The sequence below is a fragment of the Micromys minutus genome, assembly GCF_963924665.1.
Source record: "Micromys minutus genome assembly, chromosome: 11".
NCBI classification, from domain to species: domain Eukaryota; kingdom Metazoa; phylum Chordata; class Mammalia; order Rodentia; family Muridae; genus Micromys; species Micromys minutus.
This window is the reverse complement of record NC_137980.1, coordinates 27,636,558-27,663,352: the sequence shown is the minus strand read 5'-3', so window position 1 is coordinate 27,663,352 and position 26,795 is coordinate 27,636,558. Positions and strand designations below refer to the sequence as shown.

Below are 26,795 nucleotides of genomic sequence, written 5' to 3'. Positions count from 1 at the left end.
TAGGGAATTTTATAGCACAACTATTTTTAAATGCCTTTGTTCAGCCTGAATGAACCTTCAATTATAATTAAACTTACGATACCAAGCTTCATTTACAATCAAGTTAATCTTACTCTACAGAAAGCTAAAATTTGACCCTTTTGTGTTAAGTAAACCAAGCATGTTTTAAAAATGAACCAACACAGAAGACCTCACAGTTGCAAAACTAGATTTTATATCTTCTTGTTAATCTCAGGCAGTGTAACAGAGTTCATTTTTAACTTAAATAGATATTCCATCATTTTTTATTTAAATATTCCAGTGTATAGAACAGAAATGGAGCACAAAATTTGCTGTAGCCATATTTTCATGTAGACACAAGAAAAAATGCCATTAAGCAATACAAGTGTCATTCATAAATGCAGGAGGACAGTTGTCATGGCTGTGTGGACACGGGTGAGTTATCTCATCAGAAAATGTTTGCATGTTATACTGGGTACATTGTTTTCATTTAATACTTTATCCCTTTTCTGTCAGGCAAACAAAAGCATCAATGTTGTGATTTTTAGATTATGAATGTAAAATTAAATATCATGTATCAAAACATATATAAGGAAAGTCAGAGTCATAGCCTATTAAACAGGTAGGAGTAGGAACCCAATAAAAAAGAAATGCTTATGGAAAAGTTTTTCTTCCTAAATGGTAAGATGTCGTCGGACACCTTGATGAAGTCTGTGAAAATATGAACAATGAAATCACAGAGGAAGCGATGTCGGGTTGCAGCGCCTTATCCCTTCTTGTCACTCCACTAGACTTGGAAGCACTTAGGAGACACACCTCGGGGTGTGTCTTCAACGATATTTTCATAAAAGTTTAGCTGGGGAGGGAAGACGCACCCTGAATGTGAGCTGCACCATCACATGGGCTGGGGTTCTGGACTGAAGACAGAACGGAGAGAGGAAACAGCTAAATGAGATTGGCCATCATCCATCTCTCGCTCTGCTTCTTGACCAGGAATACAATGGGACACAATCACCTACTCTATCTGCTGTCCCTGCCATGCTGTGATGGAGTGCATCCCCTTAAGACGGGAGCTTTATGGGTCATCTTGGTGGGAGACCAGAATGCTGGGGGACGTGTGGATGGGGCAGGGGAGGGTTGTCTCATGAAGCTTTTAAGGGAAACAAAGAGTCTATGGAGAACTAGCTGGAGACTTCCTGTGCTGCATCCTGACCAACCCTGTGAATCTAAATAAAACCCAGGTCAAAAAAGAATTGATGGGAGAAATTTCAGGAAAGCGTAACTCCCGGCTGCGGTGTGGTCTCTGGTCGTTTCTCTATGCCAGCTCGACGGGGCATGACAGACAGATATGGAAATTGTACAGTTTGGAGAGCGGAGTAATGTGACCAAGAATAGAAGCATAGACAATGCAGACAAGAAGAGAGCAGCTTTAATGATTACCAAGAAAGCCTGTGCTCTTCCACGAAAAGTGGGAAGATGCTTTGAGGGAATGGCTCCTCCTGTCCAAGGAGCCAACATCTACACATACAAACCTGTTTGAAACAAGGGAGTCTGGGCTTAAAATATTACTGAAGGGATTTCCTGTTGGGAAATAACTTTCTAAGGATCTGATTTCCTGAGGCCAGACGCCAGAGTATGCAAATGCTCTGCTAAAAGGGGGGCCAGGCTGCATCCAAGCTGCCAGCAGAGTTTGGCAGGATGGTCCAGACAGCAACAGGTTTTGCAAAATGTAATAGTTCTAGGCTCACGGAGGCTTAGGTACATCTTCCAAAAGGCCACTGAGGCCAAGCAACATGAGGCCGGGCCAGAGTTCGTGAAAGAAAGCTTTGAGCTCTCATTTTATTAAGCTATGACAGTTAAGATTAAGTTGCGAAGAGACCCTAGGATATTGGAGATTCCAGACACCCTGGGACAGCTACCAAGAACGATAGGTATGAAAACAGCTAGCCCGAAGAAAGGATGTCCAAAGCAAGACTGAATCCAACCAGAGCACACACCTAACCTTGCAGCTCCAAGTCTGACGACTGGTTTCCTAGGCCATATCATGTTACAACTGCTCTGTGTAACCCCATATATGCACTACTTCTGCATGCAGCACATGCGTCTTAGGCATTCATGGAGAGACATTTTCCTCCCCTCTTGGAGATGGGAAATTGTTTTTTGTTTTTTAAATCTTGTGTTAATTTGGTTCCCAATCAAACTACTCCATGCCAACAGAAGTTATTAGGAAGTTTATAATGGCTGCTTCAGAGAAAAGGAATGAATGGTCAGAGTGACAGCTGTGATAATTGCCACAATTCAGGCATTACATTCGTGTCCTGGAGCAATGCACTGTATTGCTTATAACTTTTTAATGTTTTGTGTTAATTAAAAATAAGGCCCCAAAAGGGCAGGAGAGAAATGGCTCAGTGGTTAAGAGCACTCCCTGCTCTTGCAGACAGGACTTGAGCTCGGTTCTTGACGCCCAGATGGTACACAACCATCCGTACCTGTGTCTTTCACACACCTGATGGCCTTCAGTCTCTCATCCACATTCTGTCTGTCTCTCACATTCTCTTTAATAAAAATAAGATTTTAAAGGTAGATTAATAAAAACTACGTATATCAGGATATGTAGAATGGTTAAGCCCTTAAGCTCCAAAATAAAACAGAATTCAACTCCAACTTGGAGAAACTTAGGGTTGTACAGACAAAAATGAAGAAAAAAAACTTAGTCAATTTTTTTTCATTTTATTTTATACTGGACATTGACAGATTACAGTTGTTTATATTTATGGACTATAAAATGATACTGGTTGCATATAAGTAAATGAATGAGTGAATGAGGCTAATTAAAATATCTATAAGGTGTATTGAATAAAGGAAGTAATGAATGGCAATCAGCAATCAGAAACTTCATGAATATCTCCTTGATGAGGCATAAGTGTTTCTGTGGCACAGCCAAAGGAAGAAAAACCCAGCTCAGCCGTTTACTCTCTGAGGCCACTTAAACATAGGACTTCCCGACTAACTGATTTGTGTGCAGGTGGGTTTGTGTATGGGATTCGCTGTGCCTGATCAATGCACATATGTGGAGGTCGCAGGACACCTCAGGGCACTGCTCTTCAGGGCTTTGTCACTCAGTCACTAGCAGGCCTGGATCTTCCCTGAGTCTGCTAAACTGCTGCTTAGTGGTTTTCAGGGCCCACCTTTCTCCTCCTCTCATCTTGCTCAGATATTAAGTACAGGCCCCAATGTGGGTTGTGAGAATGAAACCCAGGTTCTCATTCTTGTGACTCACAGCTTCCCTGGCTGAACCATCCCTGTAGACCCAGTGAACTATTAACTCTTGAGACCCAGGCCCTCTCCAAATCAGAAAATCCTTTAAAATTATTCATGAACAATTTAGATAGCATTACACATTTATAGAGTCAATAACTGATAGATAAGTGTTAGATTACTAATGATTATGATAGTAGATTTACATTAAGGCGATATATGACTGGACAGTGGGGAGGTAGGTGGGGAAAAGGCTCAGAAACTGGAAGAGGAGGAGAGAAAAGGAGATGAAGGAGAATCAAGATAGATCTGGAGAAAGAGGATCTAGATCCAGGTGTCCATAATTGACAATAGGTAGATATGAATTTTTAGAGGTTTCTGTAGGTCATTTTATCTCATATAGAAGGGAAATTTGTATCTTTGTCCATTGGATACAATCTTATTGTTTAGAGGGTTTGTGGATTGAGAATATAATATATAAATCTGCATAAAACTACTGGGCTTTGGAGTAATGTTTGTGCTGGGCCATGGAGGAAAGGAACATGACAGAGCAGTAGTATCCACAGAAACGGGACAGAAACAGCAGGGCAGGTGGAGTGAACCACCTGTGAAGGGAACCATGAGGAGAGGACAGCTTTCAGACTATGTGACAGAGTCCTTGTGCTCAGCTCCACACTACAGTGTCGTCTGTGGAGTGAGATCATAGAAGTCAATAAAACCATAAGTCCTCCTTTTTAATATTTACTGCAACATATGATTATTAAAACAGCCAAAACATGTCCAAGTCTAGGAGCACACTCATCCAAAGGATGAGTGAGGATGCTAAAAAGTTAGGTTTCAAAGGAATGAAAGCAAATATCTACTCAAAAGACAGTGTTTCTCTGCTGCCCTTCTTTCTACTTTTATGTGCTCAAAACTATGTATTTAACATTTGCTGGATTAAAATAAATTGAGCTTGAGAATCGAGGTCAAGATGCCCTGGTCTTGTCCTCACTGCAGATAGCCCGGTATACCTCAGGGAGTGAGAAATGTTGTAGCAGCAGTGAGAAGGGGGAATTCAGCTCCTAATCTCTGTAAATCAATTCATGATTGGGTCCTGATTCATCCACTGTACTGCAGAGTTCCAAAAGCAGCACAAAGTGAATACCTCCATCTCTGCTCAACCAAGACTGGCAATGCAGCAGATATCCTGTTTTCAGGAGGGTCAAGAGATGGAGCACTTTGTATTATCCAGCTCTAGGTTATCATTCACCTTGTAAAAATCAAAGTTATGTTTTATCCCTCCCAACCCAAAGAAAGATTTCTCACCAATTGTAACAACAACTTTCCTGGTGGGAACACCTTAAGTAAAAAGTGGTACAATCATATTACTTCCTTATTTGAATAACTAACATATTTATTAATAAAAGATCTTGTTAGAAAGTTGGCAAATCTCATATTACTCAAATGATTCTATAAAAATTAAGCTAAACAACATGTACATATTTTTGATAATGTTTAGCATCTGGAAATTTTTATTTTCTATGGTTTCTTAAGAACATTTCAAAGATTAAAAATACGGAGTGATGATGATCTACAGACTGGGGTCAAGAAGCCTAGATTGTGGGCTCATTTGATTACTAATTCAAGTTGCCAAAGATCTATGAGCAGTAGATAGGAGCAGAAATTAAGATGCCACCACACTTGTCATGTGGTCAGAATAAGCACTCCAGAATAGGGTAGGCCTATGAGATGTCCTGGGAAAGATGTTCCTAAAGAGAGGTTTCGAAAGTAACCACAACCTGATAACTCTGCCTCTGAGAATAAATACATCATTTTCTTCACATTATTAGACAAGTGAACCAGACACTGAGCTATAGGAACAAAAGAGAAATGTGTATTATTATTAAATACCATGTCTACAGTAGGAGAAAATCAAATGCTGTGAGGACACAGGCAGTCTCCTCCTGGTGTCAGCTTTCTAAAGTGCTGAGAACAATGTTCACTGTGTTCCCATAGGCCATAGCCTAAGCAAGACAACCCAGATCCGTAAGATAGCTCACTCCTAGCTCACTGTTCCTTTTTGCCAAAAGGACAAAATACAAACGTCATCGCCTGTGTGCAAATACAGCTGTTTGCTTGAAAATAAATCCAACCCACAGAGTCATTTTGAATTTCTTAAACGGCTGAAATTTCAGGAAAGTTTTAATGATAATTTTTGAGGTTTAAGAAATATGTAGAGCATATTCTGAGAGTATGTTCAGAAGGGTTGAGACCAGTGGGGAAAGAAGGTAGGAGACTTCATCGTAGTGGCTCATTCTTGTGTAAAACCCCTCTCAAGATATCTTGGGTTAGTGAACTGACATCACTGGGCACATGAGTTAGGAAAGATAGGACCAATTACTTTTTTGAACTGGTGTGGACTGGTTCCAGCAAGAATCTAAAATATGTTTCTGGCCAAGTGCAAAAACCAAGTGCAATAATCTATCACACTAGCTACATACAAAGCAAGTCAAATAAGGTAGGTCTCAGGGAAAGAGAGCCATGGTGGCACAGCCATATCTAATGGGAACAGCAAAAGTCATGAAGGCAGCACAGATGCTTGACAAAGATCCAACAAAGCTATGTTGTAATCACTGAGTGATGTAATCCCTGTTATGCAGTCTTCCACTTTTGGTCCTGATCTGAATGTAGTGTATGCTTGGTAGGATTTCAATATTCATAGAACCTAGGGAGATTGGGTTGATGAGGAATTTATTATGAATCATTTGTGCCTTCTCTAGGAATATTGTTTCTAAGCTTCCCTAGGAAAATCCTGAGCATATTACCCCTCCTGTATTTGGGGAGATGTCCTTATCTGGTCCTATTTAAAGGTCTTCCTTATGCCCTGAAGGTTATGACTCAAATAAAGATGCCCGAGATTTCCTTTTGAGGCTCTGACTCCAAGATACTCTTGTAACATCTGTCCCTGTACTTACTCAGGAACAAGTTAATCAACAAAGTAAACTTGAAAAGGTCAACAAGACTTAGTGGGCTAGAAGAGTTGGCAGCAGATCAGACTAAAAGCCTCTTCCTATTATATACTCAGGTGATTACCTGGCATATAAGATTAGGGGCCGCATATGGTATGATCCTGGGGGAAAAGATACAGCAAGAAAGTGAGATCAGCCTGAGTTATTTCTGCCCTACACAGAGTCTTATATTGATGGACATAATTGGTGTGGATAAATGATTTAAAAAAATAAAGATTAAGAACTCCCTTTCTTATAAAAGTTAGCTTGTGTGGGGCTGCTGTGGCATTGTGTGGCCAAGGAACAAAAGAGTACCAAGGTAAGACATATAAATAAATTCTACAAAGATATAAACATTGTATTATGACAGAAATTAAATAATAACCATAGAAAGTTGGCCTGAATATTTTTCTTTAGCCTAATAATGATTAATACTCTGACCATTAAAGGTTCATAATACACTTTTTGGGACATGGCAATCTGCCCAGAATAGCTTAGAGATTTTGTTTCTGTCTAGTTCCCTTAAAACTACAAAAGCTACCAACCTGAGAAGGGGTTGTCATGATTTGGAAAACTATGGCTCTAGACTCTTAAAAACTTGGTTTGTAAGGAAAAATGTAAAAGATAACTCTGCTCTGTCACAGATTATCAATGATGACTAATTTATAATCAAGAAGAATAAAACACATGTCCAGAGACAAAAATGATATGATCTATGTTTTGGAACAACATGAATCTATCCCTGATTTCAGTGTAAATAAACACCCTGACTGCCTGTTATTCAAGCTACAAGATTCTTCCTGACCACCATGCCTGACTCACTTCTCCACCAGCCAACTCCTTATCTCTCTGCAGGACCTGGCTGGCCATCACCAGGACTGGTCTCCAGCAGCATGGAAATTGGATGAGTAATAAGGAATCTTGGGGGAGCAGTCTTTAGAGTGTTCGATAATACAGACTGTAAAATGAGGATTTGGGGCTTTCTCCTACAAGATTCAAGGACTTTGAAAGATGTTGGGGAAAGATTTGTCTTGTTTCTAGCAACATATTTACACATAACTCAAAGGCTACTCTTACTGGTGTTCTGAGGTTATATCATTTAGGGCTTGGTAAGGACAAGTGCTATTACAGTAATTCAAACAAAAAAGGAGCAGAGTGGTATTAGAGCAATGGTAAGAGATAGTGGTAATACAGGCACAGATTGAGTTACATTCAGCGGTCTGCTGACATGCTGGATATGAGGGAAGGCTCATAAAACAACTCCCTCATTTTGTTCTGATTGGAAAGATGCAGTCAGCATTTCAAACTGAATTGGAGCAAAGACAATGGGGAGAGGAATGAGGTAAGCAAGATTTGGTGTTTTATTGTCTCTGAGAAAAGTTCCTTATGTAGCTCAGGTTGACTTTGAAATCATAGTTCTTCAGCCTCAGCCTCCATAGTGCTGGGGGTTACAGGTGTACACCACCATACAAACCAGGAGTTAGCCTTGAATCAGTATGGTTTTGCATACTTTTTTTGAATCTAATTCAAGATGTAAAACCAGACAGTGTCATGCATGAATCCAGCTTAGATGTGCAACTGTGTGAGTTCTCAAGATGGTGCTCACATTCAGAGCCTGCAGAGACAGGACCACCTGGAGAATGAGTAGACACTCAGTGGCTTGTGACTCTCTTACAAAGTTAGCTCACCTCGGCAGTGTTTTCACAACTCTATAGTGCAGGTTCATTTGATTCCTGTAACAATCTCGGATGGCAATGCTATTGTTTTCCCCTTTACAAATCGGAAAACTGAGGCACAGGAATGTTGAGGAATTCACTCACTGGCAAGCAAATATCTAATAAATGGCATCTCAGCATTTTGCACTGGGCCATCTGCATCCTGAACTCTTGTTAGAGAAGAGATTCCCACCTAAAGGCTTGAGCCTCAGGCCCTGTGACAGTTGGAGATGAATGAGGAGAGGCCAGCACTAAGTCTTAGAATGTGGATCAAACACTTGGCCTGAGGAATCCTACTAATGTCCCGGGAGTGTGAGGGCCATAAAAACTAAGTAAAGCCAAAGCAACACTGTTCCCTTTGCAGTGAAGAGAACTGTATGAAATGACAGAGCAGACATAGTTGTGTCTTACACCTGCTATCAGTGTGTGGGTACCACCTTGTCCACAGCACAGCTCAGTGGGAAGAAACAGAAAGTACATACAGAGAGCTGGAAGTACAGCTCTCTGCTTTCCCTGGGAATATGATTCTCTTACAATTCCTCACCAGATCTCCAGTAGTGCTTTAGAGGACTGCAGTGAAACCCTGAGAGCTGTCTAAGGCTAACAGTGTTCTGTACACACAATCCCTGCGTGTAGGGGCCCTGAACAGCTGCCTCTTTAGTTACAGTGCTTGAATGAGTGCAAGGGTGCAGAGTTACTGGCTCCACGCAACACCGACCATTGTGGCTACCTTCCTGTTCTTTCTTTGTTGGACACTGACATTTAGTCGTGGTTTTATTTTATTTTCTAGCCCATGAAAAACTAAACTAAATGGCACATGTGGGCAACAACAGGTAGCCACTGGAGATGCTGCATTTGGGATGCCTCAGCCCTTAAGAAAAAGAACAGCCATCCAGGTTCTTGGTGCCTTGATGATCAATGCCATATGCCAAGGATTTGGACAGAAATAAAAAAAAAACACTGAACTATATCTGAAATCTGACTGGAAATCACTTTATAGATTGATAAGCTCATTCAGAAAAGTTTCTTCATATTGAAGCTTTCCTAAATGAACTAGAAACAGGGATAAATCCTAAGTATTCACTATACTTTCCAAAAAAAACCCCACCTTTTACTGTTACATAAATAAAAACTTGGCATGACACATATGAATACGGAATGGCAAAAGTGAAATACAAGGGAGTGTACTGTACCTTGTTTTACCTGTAAGGAACACACACCTGACAAAAGGCAATTTTCACATCCAAGGTTGGTTCACTGCAGTAGTATAAGAAATGGAGGCTCATAAATACCTATAGGGAACAAAATTGGGTGACGATTAATTTCCAGTACACTAACTCTTAATCATTTAATAGTTTAGATTTATAATTATCTGAGTTGTACACTGAGATCATGAAGAGCACATATGCATCATAATTCTCACTGGTATCTGTAATAGGTACTTTTCAAACATTTTATATATTGTATAATATACAGTGTGGTAAAATATTTTATCAGCTATAATCATCAGTATCATTATCAGTATCTTACAGTGCCAGGCACCATTAAGTCAAAGATAAAACCTATAAGGTGCTCTTCCTGAGATGGTTCGACCATGGACTGTACAGTTAATTGCAGATATGCTTTTTCAAACAAGGCTGAGGAAATTACATCTCAGGAAAGGGTTCTTCTTTTTCTGTTATTATTAACTATATATAACAATCATTAGGTATTAGCCCACCCTTTTGAGCTGATTCCTACAGAACAATGAAGATAGACTGTCTTGTAGTGATGCTGTATGGACAAATTGATGATTTTTAAATTAATGATAATTCTATGAGAATTCTTAATATTATATTAATAATTATTAAGCTCTATTACTTTATAATTAGTTATATTAATAATTATTAAGTCTTATAATAGGACTGCTATTAGGTCCTTTATGATATTAAAACTGCAATGAGGACTCTGACAGTCTCAATGTGTCACCAGTTAACTGCTTCTGAGATAACAAGCAGGCACCTACACCTTAGAGCACATTCCAAGAGACTATAAAACCATTATCCAGAGGTCATAAAAAGGAAACTATCAATTTACTATCGGTGCTAGGTCAGAAGATAAAATATTGATTGGGTTTATCTATACAGAACTTCAATGATAGCTTAGTCTTTAACTCTCCCGTGACCTGTAGAGCTAGTGAGAGATAATGAATGTTTAGATAGTTACTTTTAATACATATGCATGTAAGTATACTCTGTTATAAACTTCTTATTCAGTTCTTGATTTGAATTTATTTGTATACCTGTGTCAAACTCTTTACCACATGATCATGTATTCTTAAAGATCACGATTGCTCTGGGCAAAGAGAGGAAAATGAAAGGCATTTCCAGAGAAGAACTTCTTAGAAGACTTTTAGAGAGAACTCAGAAGTAAAGGCATTTGGAGTAAAGGCATTGGGAACAAAGCATAGAGAGTAGGGCATTGTTGCTGTTACATTAGAGCAGGAAAAGAGAGCAAGACTAGGAGAAGAGAACAGAAGGAACTTTTCAGAGAGAACTTTTTGCAGGAGAACTTCCGTAGAAACTTTTTGGAAAAAAAAAAAAAAAAAAAAAAACTTAGAAATAAAGGCCAAAAATCACTTTTCAAAGTGTCCCTTTTCTTCCTATAACTCTGACTACCAGGCTGGAAGTTAGAGCCAAGCAGTTCCTGCTGAGATAGAACAAAAGGTATTTTACTTAATCCCCTGCTGTTTTATGGTGAGCTAAACCCAGAGACTGCAGCATTGGCCTCAGAGAAACTCAGACAGGCAGGTCAGCTACTGCAGCAAAGTGACAGACTTAACACAGGCAATGCTTAGTATCTTACAAGAACAAGTCATGCCCCAAATAAGCTTTCTCCCTCTGTTTACCTCAAGGAAAAACCAGAAGGAAGTAGTGCTGGGTCTGGCCATCGACAATAGAGTTTAGATATGATGAATTAGATATTTCTAAAATGTTAAGGCTAAATACAAATTTATATAGCACTTTTATTTGGTACTAGGCATCTAGTTAAAAAAATAAAAACAAGCTCAAACATTTGCTCAAGGGAATGTGTCTGAAAGTTTACAGTAGACTTTAATGTTTATTATGGTTCAGAACTATATATATATATATGTTCACTGTAGACTCATGTGCTGGAGGATTGATCTCCAGTAAAGCACAGTTCAGGTAACTGAGCCATCATGGTACAAACCTAATAAATTATAAGCCCACTAATGGATCCACATGTAGATGGACGGCTAAGGGGTGTGGAAACTCAAGGAGACAGGGCCTGGTTAGAGGAGAGAAGTCACTGTGGTGTACTCTTCAGGGCTGTATCGTATTCCCTGTCCCTCACTTGTTCACTTCCTCTGCCTCCCTACTCACCACATGCTCCTGGCCATGATGTGCTCCCATACCATGGACTCGTGGACTAATACCTCTAAAACCATGAGCCAGAATACATATTTTCTTTAAATTCTTATTCTCAGTCATGTTATCACAGCAAGAGGAACTGACATAATGCCAGTAAGTGATCTAAAATGTCTAAAATAATTCTATAAAATATGTGAAATCATTGAATTCAAATTTAGTGCATAAATAAAGATAACATTTTTAGACATAATTTTTTGGGGGTGGGGGGAAGCAAGTTTGAAGTTCCCTTATTAAAGATTTAAAATATATAAAAATAATGGCACCCATTATTTTAAGTACAGAACAAAGAAATGTGGGCACTCTATTAATAACTGTTTGGTCTTGGTGGGGATTAAATTTTTAAATTATACTGTTTTCTGTGAGTTTGCAATATTTAACAGTTGTGCAAGGTCGCAAGAGGAGGGGGACCCTTAAGGCAATACAAGGAAAGACCTGAGTTCCTTGGGAATGAGACAGCCTCAGAAGAAGCCGACAGTTTTCCCATTTAATTAAACACCTTTTGAGCATCGTTGCATGCAGGGCAATGTTCTGTGAGATCAAAGGATTTAAAAGGATCGCAGATGTACGACTTCTGTTTATGGCACATGATTGATTGGGTATCCTGAAAAACCACTCTGAAGTCAAAACTCCTGAAAAATATTAGATGAGAGACATAAAAAATAATTAAGGTACATATTTAGCTGCTCGGGGGGGGCAAAAATGTTCTGAGAAGGTGAGAACACTGTGGCATGGGGACAGAGAAGCATGGGACCGAAAGCTGCTGCTTGGTCCTCATCAGCTGATGACTAGAAGATCAAGTTTTAAAGGAAATAGGCGGAAAATGGGAACAAGCTGCCATCTATCTGGATGGGAGATGACAATGAAGATAGCAGCAAAAGCCTTGAAGAAATTTTAAAGCAACTTGATAAGGTAGCCAAATAATCCAGGAGTGAGGTCTGAGTTGCTAGAACTGTGTTAAGTATTAGACTTCGATGTACACTCATCTTCCATATACAAAAGAGTAAAGAGACAAAAAGAAAAAAAAATCTGCTAATAAAGAACAATCTGAGTACCTGCGTGGCTTTAGTGAGAGACCTGCTGCTGGAAGTAGAAGATTATTGTAGAAATTGCATGTTGATAAATAGAATTAAGAGCCTATAAGAAGAGGGACCCAAACTTGGAGACCAGTTTATGTCAAGGTCTACATTGTACACATCTGGAGACATGAGAAACTGTGTGTGTGTGTGTGTGTGTTGAGTCACGAATGAGACAAGTGGTCAGTCCCATGGGGAGGAAATCAGCCCCTATTGAAAGAAGACAGCTGTTCCCTTACTCTGCATTTGTGCATGGGACTCTTGCACGTGTACACGCTTTGCTAACAGAAATCTTGTTACTTTTGTTTCAGTCTCGAGGGAGGTTAGACAGCAGACATGCTTGAGAGCATCTCCCTGTTAGATCAAACAGGAGCTCCAGTCTCCAGTATAGTGAAAGCTAGCGACTGCTTTGGATACAAGTTAGGCCTGCATCCTTCCCATATAAAGGACCAAAGACCCCTAAGCGTGATGTGCCTCTGCAATATGTAGCCTATTGTACAGGTCTGATAAATAGTTTCCAACCTGCGTTGCATCACCCTGGGAAAACTGAAGCCAAGCAGCTGTTCTGGGTGTTGACACTGTTGATTCTGAATGAGCACATTGCTGTGAGCAGCAAAGACCCTGTATCAGGTTCACGAACCTTGTGTTATCTGCCTTTACCCAGGAAATGATGGCAGGACTATCTTGCAAACTTGCAAACGTGGTAATATCTCAGATGCTCAACAGATTTGTTTCTTAACTCATGTTATATATAAAAAAAAAACCCAAATAAGGTTAAAAACTCTCAAAAAGGATCAAATTTTAAATATTATACATTACAAATATTACAGAAGAAAATACAATCAAAAGCCAGGGCCATAGCTAGCATGTAGATATACTAAGGTATAAAGGAAATTTTTGCTGGACTATATCAAATTTAGGAAGTCTGCTTATGAAAAGATCTAATGGTTTTTTTAAGTAAGATTTTTTTTTTTTTTTACAATCTGGGAAAGTATTTAAAACACAGCATCAATAGAAAATGTATCCAAAATTCACATAAATTATTTTTTAAATGAATAAAAGAATCCAGTACAAAAATGAGTTAGACAAATTACACTTTATCAAAAAATGCTCATAAACACACAACGTATAAAATGAAGCCACCACGAGCTCTTATTTCATACTCATCAAATGATCAGCAGATGAAAAAAGTAAGATTTGTCAGGATTTGCAAGGGGATCCTGTAGAAACAGTGTCTGTGCACTTGGAGAACCATGCAACTGGAAACGAATTCAAGAGAATTGTTTCCTAAAACTGCATTGTGTACAGTCTAGCAAATCCGAATCTACACACATCAGAGAGACACACGTGTGCTTTTCCTCAGGTTACACACCCAAGAGACCTCACCCAATGTCTCCACAACAGCAGACTGAGTAGCAAAGGACCAAAACGTGGAAAAATACCCACAGACAGACAGTGAAGGGGTAAGGTGTATTGTTTAGTAGAATTCGATGCGGTGATGAAGTAGGCTAGTAAAGTAGCCGTTGTGGGAATTCTCAAATCTCTTCAAACACTGACTAAACCAGACCTGGTTTCATTTAAGAAATGTAAGAAGTTTGCACCACTTGGCAACGTGGAAGGATTTTTACCTACAACTGGAATGCCTGGACTTACTCCTGTTCTGCAAATTCTCTCAGAAATGTTTTGTGCTTTTTTATGTATGGGCTGATATGTTTTAAAGTTTTTTTTTTTTTCTAAAGCACTGATATTTTTGGAAAATCTGACTGGTTCATTTCCCAAATGCTGATTGCTAGAAGGCAGGCTACTTTCTGGAGGCGACCACATGTCCTACAGATTGGTGCATTAACTCAATAGAGCTGGTGCTGGAGGGCTGTTTTGGACTTTGCTCCCACAGAAAATGAAGGCTATCTTCCCTTACCCTCCTGCAGCTCCTGCCCTGCTGTTCTTTGCCTGGAGGATCTCAGGAGGTGTGGGTTTGCTCCTGTTTAAATCATTCTTTTCAGAAGTGTGGAGGGGGCTTGTAAGACTGAAAAGCTACAGCAACCTAGGTGGCGACTCACGGGAGCTGCAAGCCTGAAGCTCTCCGTGTGCGGCAGCTAACTGTGCAGGGCGGAGAATCTCCTCCGTTGGTTAAGGCTCTTCCGTGTACGGCTGTTTCAGTCACTCCTACAGGTAAGCCCTCACCCGTGCTCCTGTTAGGAACCCCAGTAAAAACTCCTTGGTTCATTACATTGAACTTCAGTGCAATCGTTACTTAGGTTTGTCACGAGGTCTAGTGTGTGTGTGTGTGTGTGTGTGTGTGTGTGTGTGTGTGTGTGTGTGTGTGTGTTCTTCCCACAAAAAGTTTGTCATACACTTCAGTCCAGCAGGTGAACATCTTATTCGTAGTTTGTTTTGCTTGTGCTGGCCATTCTAGGCTGCATTTTCACCTTACAGTGATGTAGCCCCAAACATTGCTAGCACACACAGTGCACTTGCAGCTTTTGAACCTCACAGCAATGACTTTCAGTACTGCTCTAATCAGTCAAGACACTCACTGTACTTACGTTTGTTATAAACACTGTCATGCATTGCCTTTCTCATGCTCAGAATTGTATCTTAAAGAAATTACGAAATCGCAAAGAATTTTATACTGATTTAAATATTTTAAGGATAACATTTTATAGCTTTAATTTTTTTTCTTCTTAAGCTTGCATGCTTGAGATGCTACTATTAATGTTGATTTTATTTTATTGTTTTTTCCAAAATGCTCATTTCTGCAAATTAGAATATTTTATTCCATTGCTTTGGCATTGCTGGCTGCATGCATCAAACTGGAGAATCCTCCAGTCATTTGTGCCTGTGTCTCCTCACGGAGCTCGGTCACTTCTCAGACCCCACATTACATAATACTCTCAATCCTGTTCACAGGTTTGCTCCAAGCAGATTTGACCTCCCTCAAGGAAATGACCAGCTGTATTGATCACAAGCCCAGGACCTAACACAGTCCTTCCTCTGTGTCTGATGTCAAGTAAATGTTTAGTGAGTAAAAAGGGATCTAAATGAAAAACAAACAAAACCCCTTTCCTTTTCTGGCCCAAGTCTAAGTATTTTCATTATCTCTGCAAATTGAGGACCGTCAATTCTCAATAAGGTCAGGTAAAGGGATTCACAGCAGTCGGAAGAGTCTCACTGGGGATGACGTCAGAAATGTTCTCCAGGACAACCGGTTAGTTCTAAACTGCTGGGATAGGCATGTGGAAAGTAATAGCCTTCATTACCCCAACTGAAAGAGATAACATGTTTAAATCTTTAATGACTGAGAGCTCTGGCTCTGAAGAGCAAGCTCGCTGACCTTCCCTGGTTTGTATTAAAATGCCTCCGAATCCCACACCAAGACAGAAAAAAGTCTCTGCAGGGCTTTGTTGTACCAAGAAAAGAACACTCAGTGTGATGCCAGTGAACTGTAAATGCTTGTTTGGAAATCATATTTCTCCACACTAGGACAGAGAGCTTTGGGCACCATTGTGTGACACAAATGATCTTTAATGGCCAAACTGTAAGAACGAGTCTCTTACTAATATGTTAAGTTGAACTGGTAAACAGCATCTTCCAGAAATAACAGTGCAGTTTATGTTCTAATAGCTTAAGTTCCCACTGAAATTCTTGTTGGTCTTTTGCATGTAATGGAAGAGTGCTTTGGAGTATGGGTGAACAGGTAGTTGGGGTTCTTTTGTTGTTTTTATAATTCACAGTTATCTTATTCACAGGTGTTCCACCCAAATTATAAAGGCTTAAAAAGCCATAAATGGAAAATCTAAAAAGAAATCCTAATTGTTTTTGAGTTTCAAGCTGCATGGTTTGTCTCTGCACTGTCCTGTATAGAGGAGTAGACAGACTAGTTGCTCCAACATGTTTAAATTCCAACCGTTTTGTTGGACTTATATATAGCAAATAAACCCATTATATATCTACAAGTAAACCCATTGCATATTAAATTTATTGTGAATAACTCACATAAGAGGCTACAAATACATGTGGATTATAAATAAACAAGATACCTGGGAATTACAAAAACAACAGAACCCCAAATACTTTGTCCACCCATACTCAAAAGGGCTCTTTAAGTATATGCAAAAGACTAAATTAAAAAAAATGAGTACACTTTAAAACAAGTAATTATTATTTGGGAATATAGAGAAAATAAGATTAAGTTGAATTTTCTATTAAGAACATTGTGTCTGCTCAACATGAGGTATTTTTAACTTCTTCTGTAAACTACTATTTTGAACAGAAGTCAACAAATGAGCTCAATCAGCCCATCTTAGTTTACTACCTGTTATTTATAAATACAATTTTTTAAAGATTTATTTTTATGTATGTGAGAACACTGTATACTGTAGCTCTTCAGACACACCAGAAGAAGGCATCAGATTTCATTACAAATGCTTGAGAACTACCATGTGGCTACTGGGAATTGAACTCAGGACCTCTGGAAGAGCAGTCAGTGCTCTTAACCACTGAGCCATCTCTCCAGCCCTGTTAGTACAATTCTGTTGGGCATCGCATTTCCTTAGTCATTATATGGTCTGCAGATGTTCTCACACTAAATGAGTAAGTCAAGAAATTCTAAGAACCATGTTTAAGCAAAACCTAAGATATTTATTATCCTGCCCTTCATGGAAAAGGTTTTCTAACTTCTCCCTTAAAACATTCAAAGCCAAGGAGATCTGAAAGTACCACCATATACCCCAATGCACAGGCCAGAATCATAGAACAATGCTCTAACCACGAGTATGTTAGCATTGAAATAGTTTCTAACAACTAACATATTTCAAGTTTTATATCTTATACAGCATTTTCTTTTTATATATTCATTTTTTTTACTTCTTCACTTTATATCCTGCTCACTGTCCCCTCCCAGACACCCCATCCCATAATCCTTTCCCCAGGCCTCCTTCTCCTTTGAGCAGGTAGGGGCACCTTAGGTATCCCCCCACCCTGGCACATTAACTCTTTATGAGGTGCATCCTCTCCCACTAAGACCAGACAAGGCAGCCCAGCTAGAAAACATACATGTACAGGTAACAGCTTTGGGGATAGCCCCTGCTCCAGTTTTTCGGTACCCACATAAAAAACCAAGTTGCACATCTGCTACTTATGTGTGGGGAGACCTAGGTCCAGCCCATTACACAGAATTTCTTATAATATTGTCCATACCTATAGACTCTGAAAGTGTGTGTGTGTGTGTGTGTGTGTGAGAGAGAGAGAGAGAGAGAGAGAGAGAGAGAGAGAGAGAGAGAGAGAGAGAGAGAGAGAGAGAGTCTGAATTTTGAATTTGAACTTTGATACAGTATGATTTGAAACCACTTGGGAAAAACTTACTTCAGTTGTGGGCTATCACCTAAGAAAGAGATTGACACAAAACAAGAAACTTAACACAGCAAACATCTGCAGTCCTACAGTCCAAACATCAGTAAAGTGAGCGCAGGTACAAGCAGATGTGTACAAGGACCTAATGGAGACAAAGCAGGCCAGAGAGAAGAGAGCCTTCAGTCTCTAAACACCTTGGGTGTCTCTGATTGGTCTGCACTTTCCTTCCTTGAGATCTGCCACTGAAATCATCTCGTCAGTCTGCTTTCCATAAACAGAAACACTAGCGTGGCTTGGGAAGGTCACCAAGTGTCCTGTGGGTGATGAGTGAGCTAGAAATACAGCCCTTGACCACCATTTTCTCTGTTCTCTGTTCCCAGCTCTGGGAGATAGGAACTACTAGGGCGCAATCCATAAGAAATTAACATGGAGGCTGGAAAGATGCCTCAGTGGTTAGGAGCACTGCCTGTTCTTCCAGAGGACATGGGTTCAACTCCCAGCACCCACATGGCAGCTCATACCTGTCTGTAACTCCAGTTCCAGAGGTTTTGACACCCACATGCAGACAAAACACCAAGCAACATAAAAATAAAAAATAAATCATATATATTTTTAAAAGAAAGTAGCACAAACTATGATAGTGAAAGCTGAAGTAAAATATATTTTATATAAAAGTAAAATATAAAAGTCAGCAACTATCACATTAAAAAATGAAAAAATAAACTATAGGCTATCACGTAACCAAAAAAGAGGTATTTTTGAGATGTGGAGCATATATGGCAAACACAATTTAATCAGAGTTTGTGTCCTATATTATTACTGATAAAACACCATGTAAGAAAAAGCAGGTACTAACAATAAAGAGAACTTTACAAGGAAAGCATATACATCTGACAGAACTGCTTTAAAATGTAAAGCAGGTGTTAAAAAAATTGTAACAGTAAAAATGGAAATTAGAATCTTACCATCACAGTACCATTTCGGCACATACCTCCTCCAGTCAAGATAAATCAAGCATGAAATGTTTAATTACATGGAACTCAGAGCCAGCCCTTTCTTTTTATGCAAACTATTATAAAAGTACAAAAAGATAAGAAATTCTCCTATTGACTTTTCTGAGAGTGCTCTTCACGCAAAGCCAGTGCAAAATGAGAAAATTATAGTTCTATCCTTCCTATGAATAGGTAAAAAAAGAAATCTTTAACCAAAATTATGTTCTCTAAAATAGTACAAAAAAAAATAGTTTCTCCAATAAGTAACTTGAAAGTACACTGTAAACTGAAAATGTCTAGAAAGTAATCCAATATATTGAATCATTCAAAGTAAAGATTCCTATGGATTGTCAATTAAAGAACAGAATTTAGTAATTATCCACTGTGCTAGTCAGTGTTCTATTGCTGTGAAGAGACATCACAATCAAGGCAACTATTATAAGAGAAAGCATTTAATTAGGGCTAGCTTACAGTCTCAGAGGCTTAGTCCATCACAATCAAGGCAGGAAGGATGGCAGAATGCAGGCACATGCTGGAGCAATGGCTGAGAGCTACATCCTGATCCTTAGGCAGGGAGAGAAGCACTGGACCTACTATGGGCTTTTGAAACTTCAAAGCCCACCCCCTGTGACACACTTCCTAAGCCTTCTAATCCTTTCAACCTAGGCGGTTCCCTGATGACTCAGCATTCAAATATATGAGCCTCTGGGGGCAGTTCCTATTCAAATCACCACACCCACTATTGTTGTATTTAAACTTATCTGCCCCCACATTTCCATTAATGTTTGAAATTCCGATGCACATTTAGGAACACAATCTCTTCCAGTTGGTTTGGTTTGAAATTTGTTTTGCAGATATGAGGCTGGCTCTTGTTGCCTGCATTAACATGTCATTTGCTTGAATGTCATCTGTTTTACTTCTGATCTACCTGTGCCTTTGCCTGTGGTGTGAGTTTCATACACACACAGAAAACAGCTGAAGCATTTGTTGTCATTGTTGTTTGTTTGTTTGAAATACAATCAGCCATTCTTAGTCTTTTAATTGGAAACCTAATACCATCTACATTTATAGTATAAAAAGTATGTAGTAGCAGTAATAATTTCTGGTATTTTGTTGGGCTTTTGTTGCTGTTATTTGTTTGGAAATCTCCATGCCCTTTTTTCCTCTTACATTGTTAAGAATGATGTTTTTCTTTGAGTTGTTATTTGATGCTTTCCTAATTCTGACATAATTCTTTCTTTCTGGTGAGATTTATCATTTCCCAAATTTTCATGATTATGTACATTTCCCTTCTGTGTCTAGGGATCCCTAAATAGCTCCTGCTTTGCCATTCAATGGTCATAAATCTTTCCTGTTTGTGGCCATTTTAGAAAGCCTCCATCTCTCCTCCGATTCCAAAGGTGAGCTTTGCTGAAGATTAAAGGAATCTTGAATGACAGTTATTGTCTTTCTGAACTTAAAATATATCATTCAAGGTTCTCTTAGTCTTTAGGGTTTCTGCCGAGAAGTCTGCTGCTCTTTGATAGATTTTCCTTTATAAATATCTTGGCATTTCTCTCAGTTAATTGATTTTAACAAAGGTACCAAGAATTTGTATCAACATCATCAAGTGATGTGGGGAGAACTGAATAGTCATATACAAAAGAAGGCAATTGGACACCCTCTCCAATACCATGCAATAATACAAAATAGACTCAAAAAGCATTAAAGACTTTTAAAAGAGAATAGGAAACATACATATGTGTAAGAGTTCTATAATTTTGTTCTGGATAAAATTGTAGGGGAGTAAACTAAAGGCAAAAATAAACTAACATCAAGCTGAAAAAATCTGCACAGAAATAACGAAATAAAGAAAGGAAGGAAGGAAGAAGAGACAACCTACAGAATTAACAAAAACATTTACCAAGTCACACATTCTGAAAGAGATCATTATCTAACATTTACTTGGAATCAGAACAACTCGAGAGAAAGAGAGAGAGAGAGAGAGAGAGAGAGAGAGAGAGAGAGAGAGAGAGAGAGAGACAGAGACAGGGAGACAGAGAGACAGAGAGGAAGGAAGGAAGGAAGAAAAAGAAAGAAAGAAAGAAAGAAAGAAAGAAAGAAAGAAAGAAAGAAAGAAGATGCAAAAATGAGCAAATGCCACAAATAGCTATTTGCCAAAAGAAGGGTTGGAGCTGATCAGCTCATGATTACAGCAGCCCTAATTATTAAGAAAATGCAGTTTCAAACCCTAACAATATTTTAGCTGCAGATCTCCTGATGACTTGTGGTACAAGCAAAAGTGGTTCTATCTGTTGACTGTTAGCTGTATTTCCTGGGCAGTGGTCAGTTCAGAAAGCCTTCATCTATGCCAATGTCTGAAAGCACATTCTCTAATGTTTCCTCAAGGAGTTTAGAATTTCAGATCTTACAGGGGTTCCTGATCCAGTTAAAGTTGATTTTTGTATGAATTAAGACACTGGGACTTGTTTCATTTAAGTACATACAGATAGCTCATTGTCCCAACACCATCTGTTGAAAATACAGTCTTTTTTCCAGTGAGTGGTTTTGGTTAATGATTTGTAGGTTCTGCAGAAATCCACAGTAGTATATGATCCAGTAACTCTTCTTGGCTCTGAAGAGCTATTGTGTGCCAGGTTGAGTATAGTCAACGGGAACATACATTTTATTTTTTTAAATTAGTAGGTTACCACTATTTCAGCATCAAAAATTACATATAAATTGGGTAATTTGTGTGTTATTTAGCTTTATTAAGCCATTCCGCATGATGTATGAAAACATCCCATGTTAAGGCAGACACAGTGGTACACACTTACAATACCACACAAAGGGACTGGGAGTTCAAAGCCAGCAAGAGTCACACGTGAGACACTGTCCTAAGACAATACACAAAAAGCATCATGCTGCAACATGATTTATCAATTAAAAAATCCTATTAAAAAAACAAATAAAATTGAAGCATTTCATCTCAAATTTTGAAATACATAAAAAATTGAAAACACTATCGGCAAACTTGTCCCCACAGGCACAACAAATGTAAACCACTTCAACCAGTAACATAGTTATGTAAATTTCCTGAAGCAAATCAATTGTTTAGATATTTATTTCGAGAAGTATAAGAGGCTAACTCTAATTCATCTCTATTGTCCACGTGATTTTTAAAGCTAACAAAGTATTTCTTGGATTGGCTCATCAGGCAATACCGATTCATAGATCCCAGTGGCCCTCCTGAGGGTGCCAGGCCGAGTGTCATCTGCCATTTGTTAATGTATTTGTCCTTACATGCACTGTCCTAGTTTGCTGTTCATTGTGATGAATCACTGACCAAAATCAATGAAACACTGACCCAAAATGGTTTATTTGGCTTACACAACACACACTGCAGTCCATCACTAAGGGGAGCCAGGGCAGAAACTCAAAATGGGAAGCCAGAGGCAGTAAATGAAGCAGCCGCCATGAGGAACGCTGCTCGCTGGCTTGCTCCTCACAGCTGGCTGGGCCTGTGTCTTTATACACTCCACACCGCCTGCCGCAGTATCTTGGCCCTTCCACATCCGTCATTCATCTAGAAAATGACCCTGTAAACATGGCCACAGGCCAGTCTGGTAGAAACGAGTTCACACTGGATTTTCCTCTTCTCAGGTGACTCTTGTTTATGTCACGTTAAAAAAACAATCAACTGGCTCATCTATCAGTGTTCAAGTCAGTCTTTCAAGACTAAAATAAAGTGTGTGCACTCACTGCACAGCTATTATTCCGGGAAAGCATCTTCAGCATGTACCCTTAAACTGTGCACATCCATACCCCCATGCTCTCTCCTAGGCTCGCACTATGCATGTATGGGAGCCCTGCACACTCTGTGTCTCTGAATAAAGATACAATGTTTCTTTTTCTCTTGATTCTTCTCTAAAGAGTTACATTTGTAAACTCTGAAGCACAGTGCCAATGGTGAGCTACACAGCTTTAAAGAGGCACCCTCTTAGGTATGTACTGGCACGTTACATCTGACTACCAGCCACAAAGATTAAAGGCAGCAGAGTATGAAGGACCCCAAAATCATTTGAATATTTAATATATATATATTCAAATTATATATTTATTTATAGTATTAACTTCGTGTTTTAAAAAACTATTCTGTTTCCACTACATTAAATCAGGAAAGAATGTGTACCCTATAAATATTTATCAGTACCCCTTCTGTGTCACTGCAGTTATGACTCCATGGGTAAAAATGAACCACTCAAAATTTAAAAGCCAAAATTAATGCCTATAAGGAATTATCATCAAATTAACATATCGTGTGGATAGAGGTTTATTTTAAAGTTCTAAGGGTTCAAAATTGCCATTGAATAATCTCTTACTTGCCCAAGAATGGATTTCTAAAATATTTATTGTAACACTAAGTGGCGGACCAAGTCATCTTTAAGCAAGAAAAAAAAAAAAAAAAGAATCTTTAGGCATTTAATTCAAAAAGAAAATTTAAATCTTAATTCCATCGAACAACTATATTATTGCTTTAATTATGCATACTCAGAATAACTAGGCCAACAGGAACTATTAATTAGGTGAAATGTCAACTTGTATCCTACAGAGGTGATGAACTCCCATGAACAAATCCATCCCTTAAATGATGTGGAAAATCTAACAATATAATGAGAAGAACATATTCAGAGGTCACTCCATCCTCCAGTCACTTAGCAACTGAATCGGAATGAAGAGGGCAACAGGGAAATGATTTGTAAAAATAATTAACTCTAAACTCTGTGCAAGCGATAAGTGGGAAAGAGGCTAGAAGGAAAAGCAGCTTCACGACAGCTTTTCTTGCAGGGAGAATTATCTCTGCACAAAGCCCCTCTCCCTCAAAGCCACCCGTCCCAGTACACGGTGCTCAGTACCCCTCCTCCCCAAGCTCCTGTAACTTCTGTGCTTTTGGAGCACACAAGCAAAGCCAGGGCTCCTCATGGTCACTCAGTCTTCTGATTTGGGACATATTGTTGGCAACCTCTTTTGCAGGTATCATGACCAAACATTGTGTGTGCACACCCATGCACACGTGCACACACAGGGACACACACTCATGCACAAGTGTGCACACACTCTGCTTTCAATTCTAATGGAAAGCACATTACTATAAATGACTCACAAATGTAGTGACTCCACCTAGCACCCACTAGCCATACAGCAGTGAATGGAGAAAGATATTGTCCACTAAAACATACTATGATCATACAAATGTTTCATACAGAGTAAGTCATAATTCTCCTGGAATTGATGTTTCCCTCATTTATCTATTTATCCCTTTTGGGTTTTTCTGTTCTGATTTGGTTTGGGTTGGGTTTTTTGTTTGTTTTGCAATGACTGCATTTAAGAGGGTATTTCTTATAATGATGATTGTTAATCTAGAAATATGTAAATATTCACTATCGTCATTTCAAAGTAATTAAAACTTTTAAGCAAATTAAAATAAGTAACCCTGAACCATTAAAAAACTCGTTTATTTAATGGGAATATGAGTTAGTGGGGAACTATATTTTTAATTAAATCTTTAAAGCCCTGAGTTAGACTACCTGCATTCTTAGGAGGAAATGGTTGTAGCCCCTCCCCTGCTAGCATACACCAAAACATCTAAGACACTATGTTCTAGACAAAGACAGGGAACAGTGACTTATGCAAAGCCACCTACAAATGACTCTTTGTAAGCACTTCAAGTAATAAACTAACCATTTATTTCCTTTACAACTTAGGGCACATAAATTACAAAATATTACATCACCTTACTGCACAAAACCACATATAGTTTTATGATGCTCAGGCCTGGAAATGTTATCTATAACCTATAAGCTATGGTACGCTGAGATACATTTTTAAAAACTTTAAAATATGCATCATGTGAATGCCAAAAATCACCTGCTAGTATTACAACTTTATAAACAAATAAATGGCATTTTAATCTGGCCCAAGACAAAGTAAAATGCCATGCTATCTAATCTCAGCTCGGCTTACTGTCCTTAGTGGCATTTCGTGATTAGCTGAAATGGCAGGCCAAAGGATAAATTCAAATAAGGCGTTAAAAAGCTGGCATGCGCTTAGCCATTGCCTACAAGGGTTTCATCCACCATATATTTTAGGACATTGTAATATGCTAAAGTGCGTGGGTACTTAGTGAACTGAATAATTAGCAGTGTTGAAAATTTAAGACCATTATAGAAGTAATGCAAGTTCCAAATATTGTCAGATCCTTCTCTTCAGAGCAGTACTAAATCTTTATGTGTTATTAATTAGGAAGCAGCAGGAGACAAAGAGCAGGGGTATGGGGGGAGGGGCAACAGTTCCGTGCCCCAGCGAGTATATTAATGCCTGAACACTGAGGAGTATTTTCTTCCCCTCTGTATCGTTACTACATAATTTAACCACTAATGCGTAGCAGAGTGTGCATAGTCACAACGCGCATGCGTTTCAAATTAGAAGAGAGATCAGAAGCTGAGAAGGTGGCTCGGTGGTTAAAGTGCTTTCTTTGAGGGCCTGAGTTCAGAGCCCCAGCACACATGGAAAATTCAGGTGAGGGTAGTGGCCAAGGTCAGGTTTCCCTTCTGAGAGACAAGCAGGATTCCCAGAGCAAGCTTGTTACTTAGACGAGCCATCAGTGAGCTCTGGCTTCATAGGAGAGAGATGGCCTCAGTAAGACAGAGGAGTCAGGGAAGACTCTTGATGGCAGCCCAGTGTCTCCACATGCACTCACCCTGGAACCTCCAAGTCCATGTGAGCATGCATATATTCATACATACACACATATGCCCACATGCGTGTGAACAAGAAAGCAATTCAAAGTTTTTAAAGTATAAGATTTTTTCCATCAAGCCCCTGTCTGAGTCTGTCTGCGTCTCTCTGTTGTCTTTCCCTTTGTCATCTCTCTCTGTCTTTCTCTGTCATTGCCTCTGTCTCTGTCTCTCTGTCTCTCTGTCTCTCTGTCTCTCTCTCTCTCTCTCTCTCTCTCTCTCTCCGTGTGTGTGTGTGTGTGTGTGTGTGTGTGTGTGTGTGTGTGTGTGTGTGACATACGTGCACGTATGTGTACAGGTGTTAGCGCACGTGCTCCTTTGGAGAGGCCAGAAGAGGACTCTGTGCTGCCCATCCGATCCGATCTCCATCCTCGCACCGCACCCCGAGACAGGCTTCGCTGAGCAGTACTGAGGTTAAGTCACACAGTCCTTGGCTCTGCTCCGCACTGTGCTGGGTTACAGTGGTGTGTGATTGGCAAACCCAGCGTTTTACACGGGTTCTGGGGATTTGAACTTTGGACCCTGTGGCCAGACCTTCAGGCTCAAAACACACGTGTCCTTACCTACTGGGCCAACTTCTGTGTTTTTAAACAGTAAACACAAAGACATTCTAAAATTCTTATGGTGGCATCAACCCTATATGATTTCTATGGCATTTCTGAGGAGCATTTTAACATTTAGATAAAGATGAATCTGTCATTCTGTTTATCTCATTACTTTTGCCCAATTTTTATTCTTTTATTCTATTTAAACTTGATTTCTATGTTTTACTTTGTTACTTCAAGGAGAAACAATGCATTTTCCATCAAAAACTAGTGAACAACAACAAAAAAAAACATTTAAAAGGTTTAATATGCTAAACGAAAATATTAAAAAGACATCATAAGGATTTCACGGCTGAACCCTCAGCTGCTGTTTATAAACTTGGGGTTGCAGTGCTTCCCCCACGTTTCCACCACTAGTAAGAACACCAGAAATTCATGCACGAGCAACATGGGGATGCTGGATGTCTTCCTGCCTTCCGATGCTCAGGCTTTTGGAACATACAAGGCTCAGGGTCCCAAGTGATGATCTTCATGGGAATGCCTTGGATCTGCATCTCTAAGGAGCCTCCCAGATGGACATTTGTCATGCTTGGTTGGAGAAATTAGGCGAGTCCTGTGAGGCTCTCTTGGGAGAGCACCTGTGAGGCCACCTCTGGCTTCCTT

General features: G+C 39.3%; 1 protein-coding gene across 2 annotated transcripts in view; it reads right to left on the bottom strand.

The window, feature by feature from the left end:
* The window catches only part of MAPK10 (mitogen-activated protein kinase 10), a 139,597-nt gene extending 130,393 nt beyond the window's left edge, over positions 1-9,204 (bottom strand). For both annotated transcript variants that reach the window (XM_080925377.1, XM_080925378.1), the window contains exon 1: positions 9,157-9,204. The gene's annotated coding sequence lies outside the window, so the exon portion shown is untranslated. The remainder of the gene's footprint in view (positions 1-9,156) is intronic.
* Positions 9,205-26,795: the final 17,591 nt, after the last annotated feature.